A 23424-nucleotide genomic window follows, 5' to 3' on the forward strand; every position below is an offset into this window, starting at 1 on the left:
AGCATTATTCACAGTGGACAAGACATGGAAGCAACTGAAGTGTCCTACGATAGATGATTGGCTAAAGAAGCTGTGGTACATATATACAATAGAATATTACTCAGCCGTAAGAAGAGATGAAATACTGCCACTTGCAACAACACGGATGAACCTCAAGATAATCATGCTAAGCGAAATAAGCCAGACAGAAAAAGTTGAAAATCACATGATATCACTTATATGTGGGATATAAATCTAAAGGTAACAAAAGAATAGGACAAACAGTGACTCATGTCATGGACTATAGACTAATGATTACCAAAGTGTCTGGGGTGGAGGAGGCGATGGATGGTAGACAGGGTAAAGGTGTTCAAATATAGGGGGTAGGAGTAGAGTGAAGTGGGTAAAGGTGATCCAATATATGGCAACTGAAGGAAACTGGACTTTAGGTGGTAAACACACAATAGAACATACAGATGTCAAATTTTAATGTACCCCTGAAAATTATACAATTGTATTAACCAATATTACCCCCAATAAATTTAATTTAAAAAAAATAAAATAAAAATGAGATTTCAGTACGACTAAAATAAATAAATAAATAAATAAATAAATAAATAAATAAATAAATAAATGTGCGAAAGACCTGAATAGACATTTTTCCAAAAAGACACGCAAATGGCCAAAAAATACATTAAAATATACTAAACATCACTAATCATCAGAAAAATCCAATTCAAAACCAAAATGAGCTATCACCTTACACTTGTTAGAATGACTAACATAAAGACATTACAAATGTTAGCAAGGTTGTGAAGAAAAGGGAATTTTTGTACACTGTTGGTATGTAAATTGATATAGCCATGATGAAAAACATTATGGAAGTTCATAAAAATTTAAAAATAAGACTAACATATAATCAAGTAATCCCATTTCTGGCATATATCCAAAGAAAAAGAAATCAGTGTCCCAAATACATATCTGCATTCTCATGTTCACTGCAGCATTTTTCACGATAGCTATTATATGCAAACAACCTAAATGTTCATTACGGATGAATGAATAAAGATGTATGTGTGTATAAAATTTATACACACACAATGTGACGAATACTGTATGATCTCACTTATATGTGGAATCTAAAAGAAAAAGCAAAAACCAAACTCATAGAAAAAGATATATGATTGTGGTTACCAAAGGTGGAGTGAGGAAACTGGATGAAGATAGCCAAAAGGTACAAAATTCCAGTTATAAAATAAATAATTACTAGGGATATAATGGACAATGTGATAACTACAGTTAACATTGATGTATGGTATATATGAAAGTTGTTAAGAGAACATATCCTAAGAGTTATCTCATCAGAAGGAAAAAACCTTTTTTTGTTTCTATGAGATGATGGATGTTAATTAAACTTATTGTGGTAATCATTTCATAATATGTGTAATTCAGATGCTATACACCTTAAACATATACAATGCTCTATGTCAATTTATCTCAATAAAACTAAGGGTAGGGAGAAAATATACAATAGAATATTATTCAGCCATTATAAAAAGCAAATCCTGCCATTTGGGACAACATGGATTAGTCTGGAGGATCTTATATAAGTGAAATAAAGCAGACAAAGACACATACTACACATACTGTACGTGCGATCTTTTCTTTTTTAAAGTCAAATTCATAAAAACAGAGTAGAATGGTGGTTATCAGGGGCTGAAGGATAAGGGAGAAATGGAGAGATGCTAGTGTAAGGATACAAGCCTCAGTCATAGGATAAATAAGCTCTGGAGATGTACAATTAAGCATTGTGAATGTAGTTAATACTGTATCATATACTTGAAATTTGCTGAGAGTAGATCTTAAGCATTTTCATACCCCCCCAAAAAAGTAACTACATGAGGTGATGAATGAGTTAGTTAACCTGATTGTGGTAATAATTTTACAGTGTAAACATATCCAATTATCGCATTGTACACTTTATTTTTGTTTTATGCCTACAGCACCCGGTATTCCTCGATGGTCTCCCATCCAGTGCTAACCAGGCCCAATCCTGCTTAGCTTCTGAGATCAGATGAGATCGGGCACATTCACGGTGGCATGGCCATAGACTGCACACTTTAAATATATACAATTTTATTTGTCAATTATACCTCAATGAAACTGGAGGGGAGGAGCATGCAATTACCTGATTAGGTCAAGTTCACCTGGATATTCTCCCTTAGGATTAACTCAAAGTCAACTGTGACCTAATCAGTAAAGGACTATGCATGCCATCATATTCACTCACAAATTCCTCCCCACTCAAGGCTAAGGGGTTATACAATGCATATATATCATGAATCAGGAATCTTGGAGGCCATCTTAAAATTATGCCTATCACAGGAGTCATGGAAAATTTAGGCAAGGGAGTAACATAATATGTTTTATTTTTCAAAGAGGTAAAACTCCTTGCCACCATAGCTATGTTCAGCTGCTTACAGTTCCATCCCTACTTTGCATAAAATATTGGCTAAATGACGTGGAAAAACAAACTGTTCATTTATCTGAACTGAAAAAATTGGACAATATCTGACAAAAGCTATATGAGCTATTCTACCACCAGGAGTGGTTACAGATTGATTTGGCAATTCAACTCTTTAAATCTAGCATTACATTTAGTCCACTTCATAGAATGATAGAGGACATGATATTATATATATAGAACATACATCTTTTGTCTTATTAGGAGGTTGAACAAATACCCACATATATAGCTTTCCAGTCCCCCATTAACATAGGAGGTATTCATAGTTACTTGGGATGAGGTCAAGATGTATATTATTTACCTGTAGACAAAGAAGCTGCTGTCATTGTTTCTCACTGGTCTTTTATATCATTCCAGTTACATAAGCCCAAGGCCCACACACTAGCTCAAAGCTCTTCCTATGCACTAATCTACAACTCATGCAAAGACTTGCAGATCACTGGTTGCACAGTAAACTAAACCAATAGTCAGCATCCCACAATTTCTCTTATCTCAGTATGTTTCCAAGGAATAACAACTGCTGTGAGAAGGCAGATTCAAGATTATCTTCCTAAGCAGGACAAAACCTGTGTAAAGGGATACAGATCTGATGTTAACCTTTTTACAGTTACTAGTTAGAAAAACTGACTTCTATTCATAAGAATGGGCAGAGAAAACTCAACAGACATATGAAAAAGACTCAGAAGGGGACAAATATGAGCTTTTAAAGTAAAGAGGTCTCAGAAATATATTTACAGTTACAAACATTTGAAAGCTTAAAAACAGAAGGAGGTCAAGATGGCAGGCTAGGTAAACATGTGGTTTGCTTCTTCCCATGATCACATTAAAATTACAACCAGATTATAAAACAACATGGAAAATTACCTGAAGACTAGAGGAACATATCACATACACCTGAAGATATAGAGGAAAAGCCACATTGGGACTGGTAGGATGGCAGAGATGTGAACTGGACTGGCCCCACATCTGGGGCCACTGAGCACTGGGAGGGATAATGGTTCCAGAGTTCTTGAAGGAGTGAGGGGTCCTAGCTCCACACAGAGGCTCCCCAGTCCAGGTTTCACATGCTGAAAAGAGGAGTTCCCACAAAATCTGATGGTAAAAATCAGTGGGGATACCAACTCTACAGGCGAAATGAAAGAAACCTGAAAACCCAGACATCCCCCTTACAGGGCCTGCACACAGACTCACTCACTCACTCGTAAACACTCACCTTGGGCTCCAACAGAGGATCAGCAGCTCAGGAAGCATAAGAGACATACAGAGAAAGATTGATTTATGTAGTGTGTGTCCCTCCAGCAGCTAGAAGGACAGCCACCATTGTTCCTTTGTTGGGCCCCACTCAGACACAGTCTACAGACAGGCACCATCTTACCTGTAGTGAACCTTCCTTCTTCACAGCCAGTGCTGAATCTGCATCGGTCCAGTGAGATCAGGTTGCTCCACCCCATGTCTCCCTGAGACCCCCATCCTATCCAATCCATAGTTTACCCAAGGCAAGTTTGTTGCCCAGCAACCATCACAACCCTGCACTCTCCTCAGGCAGAACATTTGAGAGCAATCAACAGTCAGCTTGTGCAGCCTTTGGGCACCCTGCACATCTCAGGAGAAACTTTCAGTGGTGGGCAGCCAGTGCCAGCATGAGCCACAATATCTTTTGAATAAATCTCATGGGTTTGCAGGCCTGAGCCAAGCAGTGGCTGGCCTCAGTGAAATCTGAGACTCTTCTGGATGGCCACAAGCTCAGCATTGGCACCAAAACTGAATCTGCATTGTCTGGGTGAAATCTCACTTTATCATGGTGATCGCCAGGGTCCCTGGCTCTCAGGGTCCATGTGTACCACCCAAAGGCTCTCACAGCTAAAGAACCTTATGAGCAGCCATCAGGCAGCCTTGGGTCTTTTGCTAAGCCACACCAGGGCTGATAATGAAAGCAACCACCCATGATTCACAGCATGGTCTCTCATACCACCAGATATTGCACAGGCAGCAATCAACTTTGGATCACTTTATAGCTCCTGCCAGCTTGTCCCAAGTAATCAAAGGGAGCATCTGACCTTGGCCTGTATGAAAGCCCCTCTCAAGGGGCCACAGAACCAATACACCCAGGGGCTGGCATCAGACCACAAAAGAGTACCACCTGACTAGCCCCACAAGTAAAACACCCAAAAGGTAGTCTCAACAGATACATGAGCCCACTAAGGCAAATCCCACTCTGTGCGGTCGCCCCTACACAGCAGTTCATACCATCTGGGTGTGGCCAATCCTCACAGCCCGTCAGCCTGAGAGTCAATCCCACCCACTCACATACTAACAGTAGTCAAGGCTAAGCTACAACAGAACACACACAACTCACACAAGGAATACTCTCAGAGCTCCTGGCACAGGTGACCAGGGAAACTGTGCCATGGTCACACAGGGTATGTACTACATAAGGCCATCTGGCCAAGACTGGAATGCATAACAAATCTACCTAATACATTGAAACAAACACAAAGAAGCAACTAAAATGAGAAAACGAACATGTTGCAAATGAAACAACAGGAAAACTTCAGAAAAAAATAACTACATGAAAGGGAGGCAAGCAACCTACAAGATACAGAGTTTAAAACATTAGTTGTAAGAATGCTAAATGCACTTAAGGGGAGAATAGGTGATCTCAGTGAGGATTTTAACAGAGAGATAGTAAGCATAATAAAAGGACATAGGAACAATGAAAAAGAACCAGTCATAAATGAAAAATATAAGTAAAATGAATACACTAGAAGGAATCAACAGGTAATTAGATGAAGCAGAAGTTCAGATCAACAATTTTAAAGACAAAGTAAAAGAAAACACCCAATCATGACTGCAAAGAAACCTCTTGGAAAACATCAAGTGTACCAATGTTCACATCAGAGTTATTAGAAGGAGAAGAGAGAGAGCAAGGGATTTAGAGCCTATTTGAAGAGATGATGATGGAAAACTTTCATCATTTGAAGGAAATAGGCGTAAAAATACAAGAAGTACAGAGTCCCAAACAAGAGGAATTCAAACAGGCCGTACCAAAATGTATCATAATTAAAATGCCAAAGATTAAAGCCAAAGAGAGAATCATAAAAGTAGCAAGAGAAATGCAGCTATTTAATTATAGAGGTACTCCCATAAGATTTCTTGACAGACACTTTGCAGGCCAGAAGAAAATGGAACAAAATATTCGAAGTGATGAAAGCAGGAACCTACAACCAACTGTACTACCCGGCAAGGCTAGCAATTAAAATTGAAAGTGAGTTAAAGAGCGTACCAGAAAGGAATTCACAACTACCAAGCCAGTGTAAAAGAAATGTTATAGGGGATTCTTTTTTTAAAAGGTAGGTGAAAAAACAATCCAAAAATAAAACCCAGGATCTTTGAAATCATGGTGGAGTGATAGACATCCCCCTTGAAACAACAATAACATCTAAAACTCATAAAAAAGACCCAAACTGCACACCAGCACGTCTGAACGTGGAATCTATGTATAAGAGCTACCACAGGTCAGAACCCCAGGTGTCGGGCAGATGACTGGGAGAAATAAAGAAGCTGCCTCTTGCAGCCTCTGGAGCTCCCCGCATGAGGGGAGGGAGGGGAAAAGGAGCAGCGAGTTCCCTGAACAGCCCTGCCTGGGAGTGCTGTGAGCTCCTTATGGCCAGCTGTTGGGAGGGCCCAGTCATAAGGGCAAAAAGCAGAGAAGTGGCCGGCAGAGAAATAACAGTTGATTTTTACCAACAGCAGTTGCAAAACTGAAGCTGAGCCCAACTGCCAACCTAGAGGGCCCCTCCCCTCATATCCTACGTGACCGATCACCATGGAGCCACAGGAGAATCTGAGCAAATGCTGCCAAGACTGTCGCTAACACTGACAGGGACTGAAACTTAGGTTAGCGAGCATGATTAAATATCTACGAGAAAATAAAAAAGGCATTATTTAGGCTTCATATAAAGCAGGGATCCAACAGATTTAGACGCCACCTACTGTAAACCAAAAACAAAAAAACACTTACTTTGCAGCAAGCTAAAGAGAGACCTTGATTTAATAAATTTTCTTTCTGGGAAAAAAAAAAGCAAAATACATTCCCATTAATGCCCAGGCAAAGAAATAGTCCATTAAACACCATGAACAACCAAGGGAACAAAGCATCTCAGAAATAAAGAGAAAAATCTCCAGAAAATATGCTTACAGACATAGAAATATACAACTTACATGACATAGAATTCAGGATGGTACTGCTAAAAAAAACTCAGCAAATTCCAAAATGAGTTATATCAACAATTTTAGGAATTAAAAAAACAACTAGATGAACAAGACAAGATTAAACCCTTGAAAAGAACAGTGTTGACCTTCTGGAGATAAAACACACACACACACACACACACACACTGCAATAGTTGAAACTGAAATAGCAAGCTTTGGAAATAGAGTTGACCAAATGGAGGAAAGGATCAATGATATCGAAGACAGAAATCTAGAAACAAATCAGAAGGAAGAAGAGAGAAACCAAAGAATGAAAAATAATGAAAGAGAAATACAAGAACTAGCTGATACCATCAGGAGAGGAAATATAAGAATCATAGGCATTACAAAGGTGAGGTAAAGGAACAGGGATAAGAAAGCATTTTCAGACTAATAGTGGATGAGAATCTCCCAAACCTAAGGAATGAGCTGGAGTTTGGAATTCAAGAAGTCAACAGAACACCCAATTATCTCAACTCAAAAAGGCCTTCACCAAGACACATTGTATTAAAATTATCAAAGATCAATGGCAAAGACAGAATTCTCAGTTCAGCCAGGGAGAAAAAGTTGGTAGCTTATAAAGATAAACCCATTAAATTATCATCAGACTTCTCAGCACAAATCTTACAAGCCAGAAAGGAATAAAATCAAATATTTAAACTATTAAGTGAAAGGGACTACCAGCCTAGAATAACATATCCAGCTAAATTCTCCTTTAGATACGAAGGAAAAATAAAGACTTTTCCAGACATACAAAAATTGAGGCAATTCACTACAAGGTAATACTGAAAAGGGTCAGTTTACCTAAAACAAAATGACAAAAAAAATGCATAATTAGGAGTAAAGTGACTATCACATAAATGGAAGCAGAGGAATGCAACCCTTACTAAGAACAGAGCATTATATGATTAAATAATAAAAAGAAAATTGTTATAACAAGATATAAATGAACATTCAGCATATATAAGGAGAAAATGAGATAATAATGACTGAAAAGGGAGGGATTCAATGACCCAAATTACAAAGAAAATGGAGATAATGCATGCACAGAAGAAAATGGACAATCGTATATAGGTAACTATTCTTTTCATATTCATAATGGTAACCACACATCAAAGATTCAGAACCAAAGTATATAACAAAACAAGAAACACCAGAGGGAAAACCCACAAAAGCCAACCAAAATAAAGAAAACAGAAACACAAGGACATGGAAGCAATGGAAACACCGAGCTAACAGAAAGCAAAAGATAAAATGGCTATAAGAAGACCTCGTATTTCAATAATCACTCTAAATGTAAATGGACTGAACTTACCAATAAAAAGGCACAGAGTAGCAGAACGTATCAAAAATTAGAACTCAACTCTATGCTGCCTTCAGGAGACACATCTCAGCTCCAAAGACAAATACAGACTCAAACTGAAAGGGTAGAAAATGATATTTCAAGCAAATGGCATTCAGACAAAAGCAGGAGTAGTGGTCCTAACATCAGACAAAATAGACTTCAAAATAAAATAGGTAAAGAAAGATACTGAAGGACACTTCATAATGATAGAGGGAATCATGCACCAAAAAGACATACCATTAATTAATACCTATGCTCCAATCAGGGAGCCCCAAAATATGTAAAGCAATAACTAATAGAACTAAAGGGAGAAACAGACCAAAACACCATCATAGTAGGGGACCTAAACACCCCACTGTTGGATATGGACCGATCATCCACACAGAAAATCAATAAGGAAATAACATCCTTAAATGACACATTAGACCAACTGAACATAATTGACATATACAGGGCCTTCCATACCAAAACAGCTGCTTATACATTCTTCTCTAGTACACATGGAACATTCTCAAGAATCAACCACATACTGGGACACAGAGATAATCTCAACAAATATAAGAAAGTTGAAATGATACCAACCATATTCTCTGATCATAATGCTTTGAAACTAAAGATCAACTGCAGAAAGAAAGCAAGAAGAACCACAAATACATGGAGATTGAATAATATGCTACTGAAGAATAACTGAGTCAGTGAGAAATAAAAAGAGATATCAAGAGATATATAGAAACAAATGATAATACAACATATAAAAACTTTTGGGACAAGGCAAAAGCAATCATAAGAGGAAAGTTCATACCATTACAGGCCTACCTCCAGAAAACAAGAATGAGCCCAAATGAACAACCTAATGCTTCATCTTAAAAAATTAGAAAAGGAAGAACAAATGAAGCCTAAAGTCAGCAGAATGAAAGAAATCACCAAATTACAGCAGAAATAAATGAAATGGAAAACAACAACAAGAAAACAATAGAAAAAATAAATGCAACAAAGAGCTGGTTCTTTGAGAAGGTTAATAAAATTAGCAAACCCCTGGCTAAACTCACTAAAGAAAAAAGAGAAAGGATGCAAATAAACAAAATCCGGGATGAAAGAGGGAAATTACGACTGACATCTCAGAAATACAAAGAATGATACAAGAATAATATGAAAAATTTAATAATCTAGAAGAAAAATACCAGTACTTAAAAAAATACAAACTTCCTAAACTGAATCAAGAAGCTCTGGAACAAAAAGAATAAAATACCTAGGAATAAATCTGATGAAACATGTTAAGGACTTATATAATGAAAACCACAAGACCCTATTGAAAGAAATCAAAAAAGATACAAAGAAATGGAAAGATATTCCGTGTTCTTGGATTGGAGGAATCAACATAGTGAAAATGACCTTATTACCTAAATCATTATACAGATTTAATGCAATCCTGATCAAAATCCCATCAGCAGTTTTTAAAGAAATAGAACAAAAAATAATCACATTTGTATGGAAGAACAAAAGACCTCGAATTGCCAAAGCCATCCTGAGAAAAAAGAACAAGGCTGTAGGCATCACTCTGCCCAACTTCAAATTATACTACAAAACAACAGTAATCAAAACGGCATGGTACTGGCAGCAAAACAGACACACGGACTAGTGAAACAGAATCGAGGATCCAGAAGTAAACCCATATTTATATGGGCAAATAATTTTTGACAAAATAGCCAAAAAGATACAGTGGAAAAAGGAAAGCCTCTTCAATAAATGGTACTGGGAAAACTGGAAAGCTACCTACAAAAGAATGAAACTAGACTATTGTCTATCACCACACACTGTAATTAATTCAAAATGTATTATGGACCTGAATATAAGACCTGAAACAATAAATTGCATAGAAGAACACATAGGAACGAAAGTCATGGACCTTGGACTTAAAGAGGATTTTTTATGAAATTGACATCAAAAGCATGGGAAGTAAAAGCTAAAATAAATGAATGGGACTACATCAAACTAAAAAGGTTCTGCTCAGCAAAAGAAATCATCGACAAGGTAAAGAGACAACTATCCAAATGGGAAAATATATTTGCAAGCAACACCTCCGATAAGGGCCTAATATCCAAAATATACAAAGAACTAATACAACTCAATAACAACAAAAATCAAATGATCCCATCAAAAAATGGGCAGAGGACCTGAACAAATACTTCTCCATAGAGGACATAAAATGGCCAACAAATATATGAAAAGATACTCAACATCGCTAGCTAGGAAAATGAGAATCAAAACCACAATGAGATATCATTACCCACCTGTTAGAATAGCTATAATCAACAGGATAAGTAATAACAAATGTTGGAGAGGATGCGGAGAAAAAGGAACCCTCATACACTGTTGATGGGACTGCAAATTGGCACAGCCACTGTGGAAAACAGTACGGAGTTTCCTCAAAAACACTAAGAATTGATCTACCATATGATCCAGCAATCTCTCTACTGAGTATTTACCCCCAAATCTTGAAAGCCCATATCTATAAAGATGCTGTGGTACATATATACAATGGAGTATTACTCATCCATAAGATGAAATGAAATACTGCCATTTGTGACAACATGGATGGACTTCAAAATAATCATGCTAAGCCAAAGAAGCCAGACAGAAAAAGTTGAAATTCACATAATATCACTTATATGTGGATATAAACCTATAAGCAGCAAATGAGCAGGACAAACAAATAGAGACTCATGGACATGACTATAGACTAGTGGTTACCAGAGGACTGTAGAGTAGTGGTTACTAGTGGAGTGGGGGAGGAGGAGGAAGTTAGATGGCATAAAGAGGGTCAAATATAGAGGGATAAGGGGAGGGAAAAGTGAGTAAGGGGGATCAAATATATGGTAGCTGTAGGAAACTGCACTTTGGGTGGTAAATACACAATAGAATATACAGATGTCAAATTATACTGTATACCTGAAAATTATATAATTATATTAACCAATGTTACCCCAATTCACTTAAAAAATTAAAAAGTAAATAAAAAATAAAACCCATAAATATAAATGATAAAATCGCAATAGATATGTACCTATCAGTAATTATTTTAAATGTAAATGGATTACACGCTCCAATAAAAAGACATAGGGCTGAATGGGTAAGAAAACAAGACCAATACACATGCTCTCTACAAAAGACCCACTTCAGATGAAATCAAACACACAAACTGAAAGTAAAAAGATGGAAAAACATATTTAATACAACTGGAAAGGAAACAAAAGCTGGGGTGCTGATACTTATATCAGACAAAAGAGCCTTTAAAGAAAGACTATAATATGAGACCAGGAAGGATATTACATAATGATAAAGGGATTAATCCAAAAAGAGGGTATAATCTTAATAAACATTTGTGCACCCAATATATAAGAACCTAAATATGTAAAGCAAATATTTATTGACTTAAGGGAGAGAGCAACAGTAATACAGTCAATAGGGGATTTTAACATCTCAGTGACACCAATGAACAGAACTTCCAGATAGAAAATCAGCAAGGTATCAGCGGCCTTAAATGACGCACTAGGCCAGATTAATTAAATTGATATTTTTAGAGTGTTTCCACACAAAGCAGTATAATACACATTCTTCTCAAGTGCACATGGAACATTTTTCGATAGACCACATGTTAGGCCATAAAAAAAAAGCTTCGATAAATTTTAAAAGATTGAAATCATATCAAGCATCTTCTCTGACCACAATGATATAAAACTAGAAAACAATTATAAGAAAAAAAAACTGAAAAACACACAAATGCACGGAGGTTAAATAACATCCTTTTAAACAATAAATTTGTCATCAATGAGCTCAAGGAAGAAATCAAAAGATACCTTGATACAAGTGAAAATGAAAACACAACAACCAAAAAACTATAGGACACAGCAAAAATAGACCTAAGAAAAAAACTCATAGCAGTACAGGCCTACCTCAAAAAACAAGAAAAATCTCAAATATACAATCAAAATTTATGCTTAAAGAAACTAGAAAGAGAACAGCGAAAAAAAACACAAAGTGAGTAGAAGGAAGGAAATAATAAAGATCAGAAATAATAAAGAGCAGAAATAAACAAAATGGGGCCTAAAAATATACAAAAAATCAATGAAAACATGATATAAAAAAAGATATAAAAAAATTTAAAAAAAGATAAACCTTTAACCAGACTCATCAGGAAAAATGGAGAAACAATTCAAATAAATAAAATCAGAAATGATAGAGAAGAAATGACATCACAGAAATATGAGGATTATTAGAAATTACTATGAACAATTATATACCAAAAATTGGACAATGTGGAAGAAATGGACAAATTTTTAGAAACATGCAATCTCCCAAGACCAAGTCAAGAAGAAACAGAAATCACATTACAAGGCCACCATTACTCTAATTGAAAAGCCAAACAAAGACATGAGAAAAAAAATATTATAAGTTGATATCCCAGATGAACATAGATGTAAAATCCTCAACAAAATATTAGCAAATCGAATTCAGCAATGCATTAAACAGATCATATGCCATGATCAAGTTGAGTTTATTCCTGATATGCAAGTTACGATATTCACAAATCAATTAATGCGATACACAAATTAAAAATCATATGCTCATATCAATAGATGCAGAAAAAAATGTTTGACACAACTCAGCATTGATTTATGATAAAAAAAAAACTCTCATGAAAGTGGGAATAAAGAAAACATGCCTCAACATAATAAAGGCCATATATGAAAAGCCTACAGCTAATATCATATTCATAGTGGAAAAGCTAAAAGCATTTTCTTTAAGATCAGGAACAAGATAAGGATTTCCACTCTCACAACTTTTATTCAACATGGTGTTGGACATCCTAGATACAACAATTAGACAAGAAAGAGAAATAAAAAATATCCACATTGGAAAGGAAGAAGTAAAACTTTCATTATTCAAAGATGACATGATACTTTATACAGAGAATCCTAAAGATTCCACCAAAAAAAGAACTGTTAGAACTGATTAATGAATTCAAGAAAGTAGCAGAATACAAAATTAACATTCAGAAGTCAGTTGCATTTTTACATACCAATGATGAACTACCACCAAGAGAAATTAAGAAAACAGTCCCATTTCAATTTGTATCAAAAACAATAAAATACCTAGGAATAAATTTAACCAAGGAGGTAAAAGTCCTATACTCTAAAAATGATGTCATTGAAAAAAAATTGAAGAAGATACAATAAATGGAAATATATACCATGCTCATGGATAGGATGAACCAACATTGTTAAAATGTCCATACTACCCAAAGCAATCTATAGATTTAATTCATTTCCTATCAAAATACCAGTGGTATTTTTTATAGAACTAGAACAAATAATCTAAAAATTTATATGGAACTATAAAAGACTCCAAATAACCACAGTAATCATGAAAAAGAACAAAGTTGGAGATATCACACTACCTGATATCAAACTATGCTACAAAGCTGTAAGTAATCAAAAGAGCATAGTACTGACATGAAAAACAGATGCACAGATTAATGGAACAGAATAGGGAGCCCAGAAATAAACCCATGCTTATATTTTCATTTAATATCTGATAAAGGAAGCAAGAAGATACAGTGGGGTAAAGACATCCTCTTCAGTAAATGGTATTGGGAAAACTAGACAGATACATGCAAAGAAAAATGAAACTGGACCACCTTCTTATACCATATGCAAGAGTAAACTCAAAATGGATTAAAGACTGAAATGTAAGAAACAAAACCATACAATTCCTAGAAGAAAACATAACAGTAATCTTCCTGGCATTGTTCTTATTCATTGTTTTTCTAATATATCTCCTAGGCAAGGGCAACAAAAGAAAAAAAAACAAATGGAACTACATAAAACTAAAAAGTTTCTGCACAGGAAAGGAAACCAACGGAACAAATAGACAACCTACTGAAAGGGGAAAAAATATTTGCCAATGACATATCTGATAGGGGTTAATATCCAAAATTTTATAAAGAATACATAGAACTGAACACCAAAAACACAAACAATCCAATTTAAAAATTCGCAGACCTAAATTGTTATTTCTCCAAAGAGGAAATACAGGTGGCCAATAGACATATGCAAAGATGAGAAATGCAAATTAAAACCCAATAAGATATCGCCTCACACCTCTCAGAATGGCTAACATCAATAAATCAAAAACAACTGTTGGCAAGGATACAAAGAAAAGTGAAACCTTGTGCACTCTTGGTGGGATTGCAAATTAGTACAGCTACTACGGAAAATAGTTTGGAGGTCCTCAAAAAATTAAAAGCAGAACTTCCTTATGACCCAGCAATTCCACTTCTGGGTGTTTATCCAAAAAAAACTGTGGCAGCCTAACCCTGCCTGACCATTTCCTGCTAGAATGAGTTAGTTCCTGACTGCACCCCCCTTCCCCAGGATTATCCTGCTGATGTGGCAGTCCAAAACCCGCTTAAATGGTTAAACTGGTTTCCTTATAGTTTAGCAACCAATCAATGTTCTCCTTATGTTCTCCTTCCTTATATGGAATATCTGTAGCTGTGTAGGAATGCAGAAGTACAAAATTGTATAAAACTGCCCACCATGTTACAATCCGGGCTCAGCCTTTAGATAAGAATCTGCTGAGCCAGCTGGCATCAATAAACAGTTCTTCCTGCTTATAGCCTCGATGTCCCATCTCTCAGTTTGAGAATCCCGCAACAAAACCAAAAGGCTAATTATTAAAGATATATGCACCCCTATGTTCACTGCAGTGTTCTTTACAATAGCCAAGACATAGAAGCAACCTAAGTGCTCATTGATAGACAACTGGACAAAGAAGTTGTGGTGTGTGTGTGTGTATAAAATAGAATTTTACTCAGCCATAAAAAAGTAAAATCTTACCATTTGCAATGACATGGATGGACCTAGAGGGTATTATGCTGAGTGAAATAAGTCATAGAAAACAAATACCATATGATTTCACTTATATGCAGAATTTAAGGAAGAAAAGAAATTTAACAAAACAAAAACAGGCTCACTGATACAGGCTCACTGACTGCCAGATGCAGGAGGTAGGCATGGTCAAAAGTTGAAATGACGAAGAAATACAAATTAGTAGATACAAAACAGTCATAGGAATGTAGAGTATAGCATAGGGAATTTAGGCAATAATATTGTAATGGCTATGTATAGTGCCAGATCGGTACGAGAATAACTGGAGGAGTAACTTTATAAATTATATAAATGCCTAACCATTTTGCTTTATACCTGAACCTAATAAAACTTTTAAAAAATAAAACTTCAATATCAACCTACTAATTTATATTCTTAGGAATATTGAAGAGAGCACATATTTAATTAAGGAGTTACTTATAAAAAAGAATCTAAAAATAAAATATTTCTTTGAAATTAATTTACATTTTTGTCATCTATAAAGATCAATATAAGTAATGAGAGCACATAGCCATTAATAAAATGGAATTATTGGCACCAGAGGAAGATGGCAGACTAGAAAAAAGTAATGTAGGGAGGAGGCAAGAGAAGTAAAATGTAAATCAAGCCACATTCAGAGACTGCAATATTCTGATTAGCCTTGCAGCCATTCCAGGAGGACACCTTCAGAACAAAGGAACATTTCTGCTGGATTACTAACAACCAAGAGTCATTCCATTCCCAATGGCTAAAACCATGGGGAACCTATGGGTTAAAGGCTAGGAACTGCCAGCAGGCCTTTCACTTTTCGTATTCAAACTCTTCTCTTTACTTACTGTATGTCCATATTGAAGGAAATGGGTAAAGGAAGTATTTTAAACAATAACTCACAGGAACTAAGCAGGGTTCACCACCTCCCAGGTCTGCATGGAAATTATAACTGAAGTATAAAATAATCATCATGGACAATCACCTGAAGTTCAGCTGATCATAACACAGACATCTGATAATATAAAGAAGGAGCCAGAGCCACATTGAAGCCCGTAGGAGGAGCAAAATCACAAACTGGGCTAGTGGGAGAGGAACACAGGTAGGGAGGGAGAGAAAGGTTGCAGAGGCTCCCATGAAGGAGAGAGGGGCCTTAGCCTCTTCCAGGGGCTCCCCAGCCCAAGTTCCTAGCCCAGGGAAGAGGAGTTTCAAAAAAATCCTGACTGTAAATAATGTAGGGAGGAGTAAGAGAATTAAAAATATTAATCAAGTCACAATCAGAGACTGCAATATGCTGATTAGCCCTACAGCCAGGCCAGGCAGGATTCCTTCAGAAGAGAGGAAGGTTTCTGCTGGGTTCCTAACAGCCTATTCTCCACATCTGTGAAGGGGAAACAGGAATCAAGAGTCATTCCATTTCCTATGGCTAAAACCATGGGAAACCTATGGATTAAAGGCTGGAAACTGCCAGCAGGCCTTTCATCCTACATATTCTTACCTTTCAGTTACATACCATTCCCATTTCTCACTGTATGTCCATATCAAAGGAAATGGGTTAACAAAGTCTTTTAAACAATAACTCACAGGAACTAAAGAATGACATATAAACTGAATTTCCTGAACACCCACCCCTCCCCCTACTCACTATCTTTACAAGTCTCTTTTGGTCCCTCTCACTCTCTGTCTCTGAGAGACCACACTGTCTGTGGAGTGTTACCTTTTTTCTAATAAACTTTCCTTTTGATTTTAACTTTAGTGTGTGTGTTGAATTCTTTCCTCACTTTCCACCAAAGAACCCTCTTCTCTCACTACAGGGCTTGGTCTCCCCATCACTTAGGGAAATTTGTCCTGAATCATAAAAACCAGGAGATTCTGGCTGTCTGGGTGAGACAGGAGACTCTTTGAAGGGCCCACCACAGGCTCTCTTGCCTGCAGACATTCACCCAAGGCACTGGTGGTGGGTCAGATTCTCATGCAAAATTCACACAAGACTACATCTACTGGTGCCAGAATGAGGTCTGGACTGGCAGCCACAATAGTGCCTTAGTCGGCACAATATACAAACTATACCAGCTTACCCATGCAGATCCCTCCCACAGGGCCAATTCTGAAGCACTGGCCTAAGGAAATCAGGTCACCCCACCCAAACTGCAGATTTCCCAGGGCTTTCGTTGCTGAGTGGTTACTACGCTCTGTACCATTTCAAGGCCAAACATTCCTAGCTTGCAGCCAGCACTGTAAGCACATGTTTTGGAGACAGTTTCAAGCAGATCACTTCTGCCAACATGAACTTGGGCAGATTTCAGGGACCTTTGGGCCAGTCCCAGACAACAGCTTGTCTTGCTGTGAACTGTGACCTTTGTGGGAATGCACAAATGGTTACAGAAGTTGCAGCAAGACTGAAGTTGTAGTGACCTGATGGCCATTGTCTCCCTGAGAACCCGGCCCATCCAACCCACAAATTGCCTCAGGCTGCCCTTTGACAGTCAACTGCCACCACTCTGCCCACCACCACCACCACCACCACCACCACTACCGCCTCCCTCCCCACCTCCCCACCCCCAATCCACATAGGCAACAAACTTTGGCTAGCACAGCATGGACATTACCAGGGAAATCAGTTGCAGGCAGACCTCTGCTGTCTGCAAGAACTACAATATTGTGGTGGGGGGGGGGCGGTCTGTGGGACCGCCTCAGACAGCAGCTGGTCTCACCATGATCTGAGACTACAGCAGGAACACACAGGCACAGAAGCTGCAGAAAAACTGAGGCTATATTGGCCTGACGGCCCTTGTTCCCCTGAAATCCCACTTTACCCAAGCCACAAAGTGTCTACAGCCCATTGACAGGCAGCCTGCCTTGCCCTGCCCTTCTCTGGGGTTGTGCAGTCTGCACACGCAACAAACATTGGCTAGCACAGTGGGCACAATTTGGGGAAAACAGTTGTGGGCAGATCACTGCTGCTGTATGAGATGCAATATCTCCTGAGTGGATCACAGGTGTCTGTGGGACCTCCCCAGATAGCAGCTTGTCTCCCTGTGATCTATGACTACTGTAGGAATGAGCAAACATAGAAATTGCAGAAAACTGAAGCTATTGGCCTGATGGCCCTTGACACCTTGAGATCCTGCTCCATCCAATACACAAAGTGCCGAGGGCACATCGACAAACAGCTGCCCCCCTGCCCTGGGGTGGTGATTCTGCGCAGTCAGCAAAAGCAAATCTCAGCCAGTGAAGTGAGGAAAGATCAAGGAATACAGTGACAGGAAAATCACTGCTGCATGAGATACAGTATAGCTTAGGCAGATCTCCAGGGTTTTGTGGGCTCACCACTGACAGTAGGTCACCCACAGTCGCAGAGCTGGTAATAAATCTGGTGCTATTTAGGCCTGGTGACGCTGTGACTCACTGAAGCAATGCCCCAACTAACTCACAAATTACCTGTGGCAAGCCTGCTCCCAGGCAACACAGTCCCATCCTAACCTGACAAAGGAATTAGACATATAAGTTCACAAAGCACAAAGAGTCCCAAACAAGAGGAATTCAAACAGACCCACACCAAGACATTTCATAACTAAAATGCCAAAGGTCAAAAATAAAGAGAGAAACTTAAAAGCAGCAAGAGAAAGGCAGCAAGTTACTTACAAGGGTACCCCACCAAGAATGTCTGCTAACTTCTCAACAGAAACTTTGCAGCTCAGAAGGGACTGGCAACCAATATTCAAAGTTATGAAAAACAAGAATCTACAACCATGAATACTCTACCCAGCAAGGCTTTCCATTAAAATTGAAGAAGGGGAGATAGAGAGCTTCCCAGACAGGGAAAAGCTTAATGAATGCCTCACCAACAAGCCAGTATTACAAGAAATGTTAAAGGGACTTCTGTAAAAGGAGAAGGGGTAAGAAATAAAATAGAAAAAACAAATATGAATTATAAAATGGCAGTAACTATGTACCTATCAGTAATCACTTTAAATGTAATGGTTTAAATGCTTCAATCAAAAGACATAGGGTAGCCAAATGGATAAGTAAACAAGACCCATGCATATGCTGTCTACAAGAGACCCACTTCAGATCAAATGACTCTCACAGACTGAAAGTAAAAGGATGGGAAAAGATATTTCACCCAAATGGAAATGAAAAAGAGTCTAGGGTAGTGATACTTATATCAGATGAAATAGACTTTAAAACAAAGGCTGTAATAAGAGACAAAGAAGGCATTACATAATGATAAAAGGATCGATAAATCAAGAGGCCATAACTCTAGTAAACATGCATCCAACATAGTAGCACCTACATACATAAAGCAATTATTGACTGACATAAAAGGAGAGATCAGCAGTAATACACTCATAGTAGGAGACTTTAACACCCCATTGACACCAATGGAAGGATCTTCCAGGCAAAGTATCAACTAGGAAACAATGGGCCTAAAAGACACACTAGACCAGATGGATTTAATAGATATTTTCAGAGCATTTTGCCCCAAAGCAGCAAAATGTACATTCTTCTCAAGTGCACATGGAGCATTTTCCAGGATAGACCATATGGTAGGACACAAAACAAGTCTCAATAAATTTAAGAAGATTGAAATCATATCAACCGTCTTCTCCGATGATAATGGTGTGAAACTAGAAATCAACTACAAGAAAAAAACTGGAAAATACACAAACATGTGGAGGCTAAATAACATGCTACTAAACAATGAATAAGTTATCAATGAGATCAAGGAAGAAATCAAAAGATACAAATGAAAATGAAAACATGATTCAAAATTTATAGGATACAGAGAAAGTGGTCCTAGGAGGGAAATTCATAGCAATACGGGCTTACCTTAAAAAAAAAAAAAAGGCAAAGCTCAAATAAACAATCTAACTTTACAATTAAAAGAACTAGAAAAAGAATAGCAAACAAAGCCCAAAGTGAATAGAAGGAAGGAAATAATAAAGATAAGAGCAGAAATAAATGAAATAGAGTCTAGAAAAAGAATGCAAAAGATTAATGAAACCAAGAGCTGGTGCTTTGAAAGGATAAACAAAACTGACAGACCCTTAACCAGACTCAACAAGGAAGAAAGAGGGCCCAAATCAATAAAATCAAAAATTAAAGAGAAGAAATAACTATGGCCTCGCCTCCACAGAAATACAAAGGATCATAAGAAAATACTATGAGCAATTATATGCCAACAATTTGAACAGTTTGGAAGAAATGGACACATTCCTAGAAACATACAATCCCCCAAGACTGAGTCAAGAAAAAAACAGAAAATCTGAACCAACCAATTACCACCAAAGAAATAGAATCAGTAATCAAAACCTTCCCAATAAACAAAAGTCCTGGACCAGATGGCTTCAAAGGTGAATTTTACCAAACATTCAAAGAAGAATTAACAACTATTCTTAAACAATTTCAAAAAATTCAAGAAGAGGGAAGGCCCCCTAATTCCTTTTATGAGGCCACCCCAATCTTGATTCCAAAACCAGACAAAGACATTACAAAAAGAAGAAAACTATAAGCCGATATCTCTTATGAACATTGATGCAAAAATCCTCAACAAAATTATAGCAATCCAAATTCAGTAATACATTAAAAATATCATACACCATGATCAAGTTGGATTTGTTCCTGGGATGCAAAATTTGTACAATATCTGCTAATTAATTAATGTAATGTACCACATGAACAAATCAAAAGATAAAAACCATATGATCATATCAATAGATTCAGAAAAAAAGGATTTGACAAAATCCAGCATCTATTTATGATCAAAGGTCTCAGCAAAGGTGGAAACAGAGGGAATATACCTCAACATAATAAAGGCCACATAATAAAGGCCACGAACCTACAGCTAACATCATATTCAATGGGGAAAGGCTGAAAGTGTTTTCCTTAAGATCAAGAACAAGACAAGGATGCCCACTTTCACCACTCCTCTTCAACATTGTATTGGAAGTCTTAGCCACAGCAATCAGACAAAAAGAGAAATAAAAGATATCCGAATTGGAAAGGAAGGAGTAAAACTCTAATTATTTCCCTATAATATGATACTATATAGAGATAACTCTAAAAATTCCACCCCAAAACTCCTAGAACTAATCAATGAATTCAGTAAAGTAGTGGAATACAAAATTAATTTTCAGAAGTCAGGGGCATTGTTATACACCAATGATGAACTTTCAGAAAGAGAAATTAAGAAAACAATCCCATTTACAATTGCATTGTAAACAACAAAACACCTGGGAATTGAATTAACCAAGGAGATATAAGACCTGTTCTCAGAAAATTATGTCATTGAAAAAAGACATTGAAGAAGAAACAAATAAATGGAAGCATATACTGTGCTAATGGGTAGGAAAAATCAGCATCATTAAAATAGCCATACTACCCAAAGCAATCTATGGATTAAATGCAATTCTTGTCAAAATACCAATGACATTTTTCAGAAAACTACAACAAATAATCCTAAAATTTATATGGAACCATAAAAGATCCCAAATAACCACAGCAATCTTGAGAAAAAAAGAACAAAGTTGAAGGTATCACGCTACTTGATATCAAACTATTCAATAAGGCTACAGTAATGAAAACAGCACAGTATTGGCATAAAAACAGATATATTGATCCATGGAACAGAATAGAGAACCCAGAAATTAATCCATACCTAGATGCTTGTTTAATAAATGACAAAAGAGGCAAGAAAATACAATGGGGTAAAGACAGTCTCTTCAATAAATGGTGCTGGGAAAATTGAACAGATACACGCAAAAAAAAAAAAAAAGAAAGGAAGGAAGAAAGAAACTGGATCATCTTCTTACACTGTATACAAGCATAGACTCAAATGGATTAAAGATTTAAATGTAAGACACAAAATCATAAAACTTCTAGAAGAAAACATAAGCAGTAAACTGAAATATTGCTAACAGTAATTTCTTTTTGAATATATCTCCTCAGACAAGGGAAACAAAGGAAAAAAATAAACAAATGGGACTACATCAAACTAAAAAGTATTTGTACAGCAAAGGAACCCATCAACAAAACAAAAAGACAATCAATGGGAGAAGACATTTTCTTATGATACATCTGAAAAGAGGTTAGTATCCAAAATATAAAAAGAAATCTGGAGATTTCAGGAAAACATGGCAGAATGAGAGATATCCTAAGATCTCTCCCCTTGAAACAACAATAAGCCGAATATCTAAAACTCAACAAAAAACACACAAACTGCACACCAGTACATCTGAGCGTGGGATCTGAACATAAGAGCTGCCACAGGTCAGAATGCTGGGTGTCAACCAGTGGATTGAGAGAAATAAAGAAGCTGCCTCTCACAGCTGCCTGAGCTCCCTGCAGGAGGAGGGGAGGGTAGAAGGAGCAGTGAGTTTGTGCAGGAGTTCCCTGAACAGTCCTGTCTGGGAGTGCTGTGAGCTCCCTGTGGCCTGCAGCAGAGCCCAGTCATCAGGGCAGAAAGCAGAGAAGCAGGATGGCAAAGAAAGAACAGTTGATTTTTTTCCAGCTGCAGTTGCAAAACTGAGGATGAACCTCAGTCTCTAACCCCCAACCGAGAGGGCCCCTCTCCCCATAACTTCAGAGCCCAAACACCACTAAGTCTCAGAAGAATCTGAGCAAATGGTGCCAAGACTGAAGCTGCCTCTTGCAGCCTCTGCAGCTCCCTATAGGAGGAGGGATAGAGGAGAAGGAGCAGCAACTTCCCTGAACAGGCCTGCCTGGAAGTGCTGTGACTTCCATCCAACTAACAGCAGGGATCAGTCATCAGAGCAGAAAGCAGAGAAGCGAGGCAGGACTGCAGAAAACAACAGCACATTTATACTGGCCTGGTTGCAAAACCGAGGCTGAGTTGAAGGCCCGACTCCCAACCCAGAAGGATCCCTTCCCCCATACTCTTTGAGACAGAATACTGCAAAGCCCCAGGGGAATATGAGCAAACACTGCCAAGACTGTCGCTGACATTGACAGAAACTGAAACTGAGGGCAGCAAGCGTGATTAAATGTCTACAAGAAAATTAAAAAGGCACTATTTAGGCTTTATGTAAAGCTGGGATCCAAGAGGCTTAGATGCCATCAAATGAAAACCAAAAGAAAAGTGCCTTCTTTGCAACAGGCTAAAGAGAGACCTTTATTTAATAAATCTTATTCCTGGAAATACAGCAGAATACACTTCCATTGATGCCAAGGCAGAGAAATAGTCCCATAAACACCATGAACAACCAAGGTGACAAAGCGTCTCAGAAAAAAAAAAAAGAGAAAAATCTCCAGAAAATAAGCTTACGGACATAGAAATATATGACTAAACTGACAGAGAATTCAGGATGGTACTTCTGAAAAATCTCAATAAGATCTGAAACAAATCATATCAATAATTTCAGGAATTGAAAAAACAACCAGAT

At 37.4% G+C, this 23424-nt stretch overlaps 1 protein-coding gene and 1 pseudogene across 1 annotated transcript in view; one reads left to right on the plus strand and one right to left on the minus strand.

The window, feature by feature from the left end:
* ZNF713 (zinc finger protein 713) overlaps positions 1 to 23424 on the plus strand; it is a 106093-nt gene that overhangs the window by 74344 nt on the left and 8325 nt on the right. The window lies entirely within an intron of this gene.
* LOC118607555 lies at positions 1974 to 2091 on the minus strand (annotated as a pseudogene).

This window comes from Rousettus aegyptiacus, unplaced genomic scaffold (genome assembly GCF_014176215.1).
Source record: "Rousettus aegyptiacus isolate mRouAeg1 unplaced genomic scaffold, mRouAeg1.p scaffold_m13_p_8, whole genome shotgun sequence".
Classification (NCBI taxonomy): domain Eukaryota; kingdom Metazoa; phylum Chordata; class Mammalia; order Chiroptera; family Pteropodidae; genus Rousettus; species Rousettus aegyptiacus.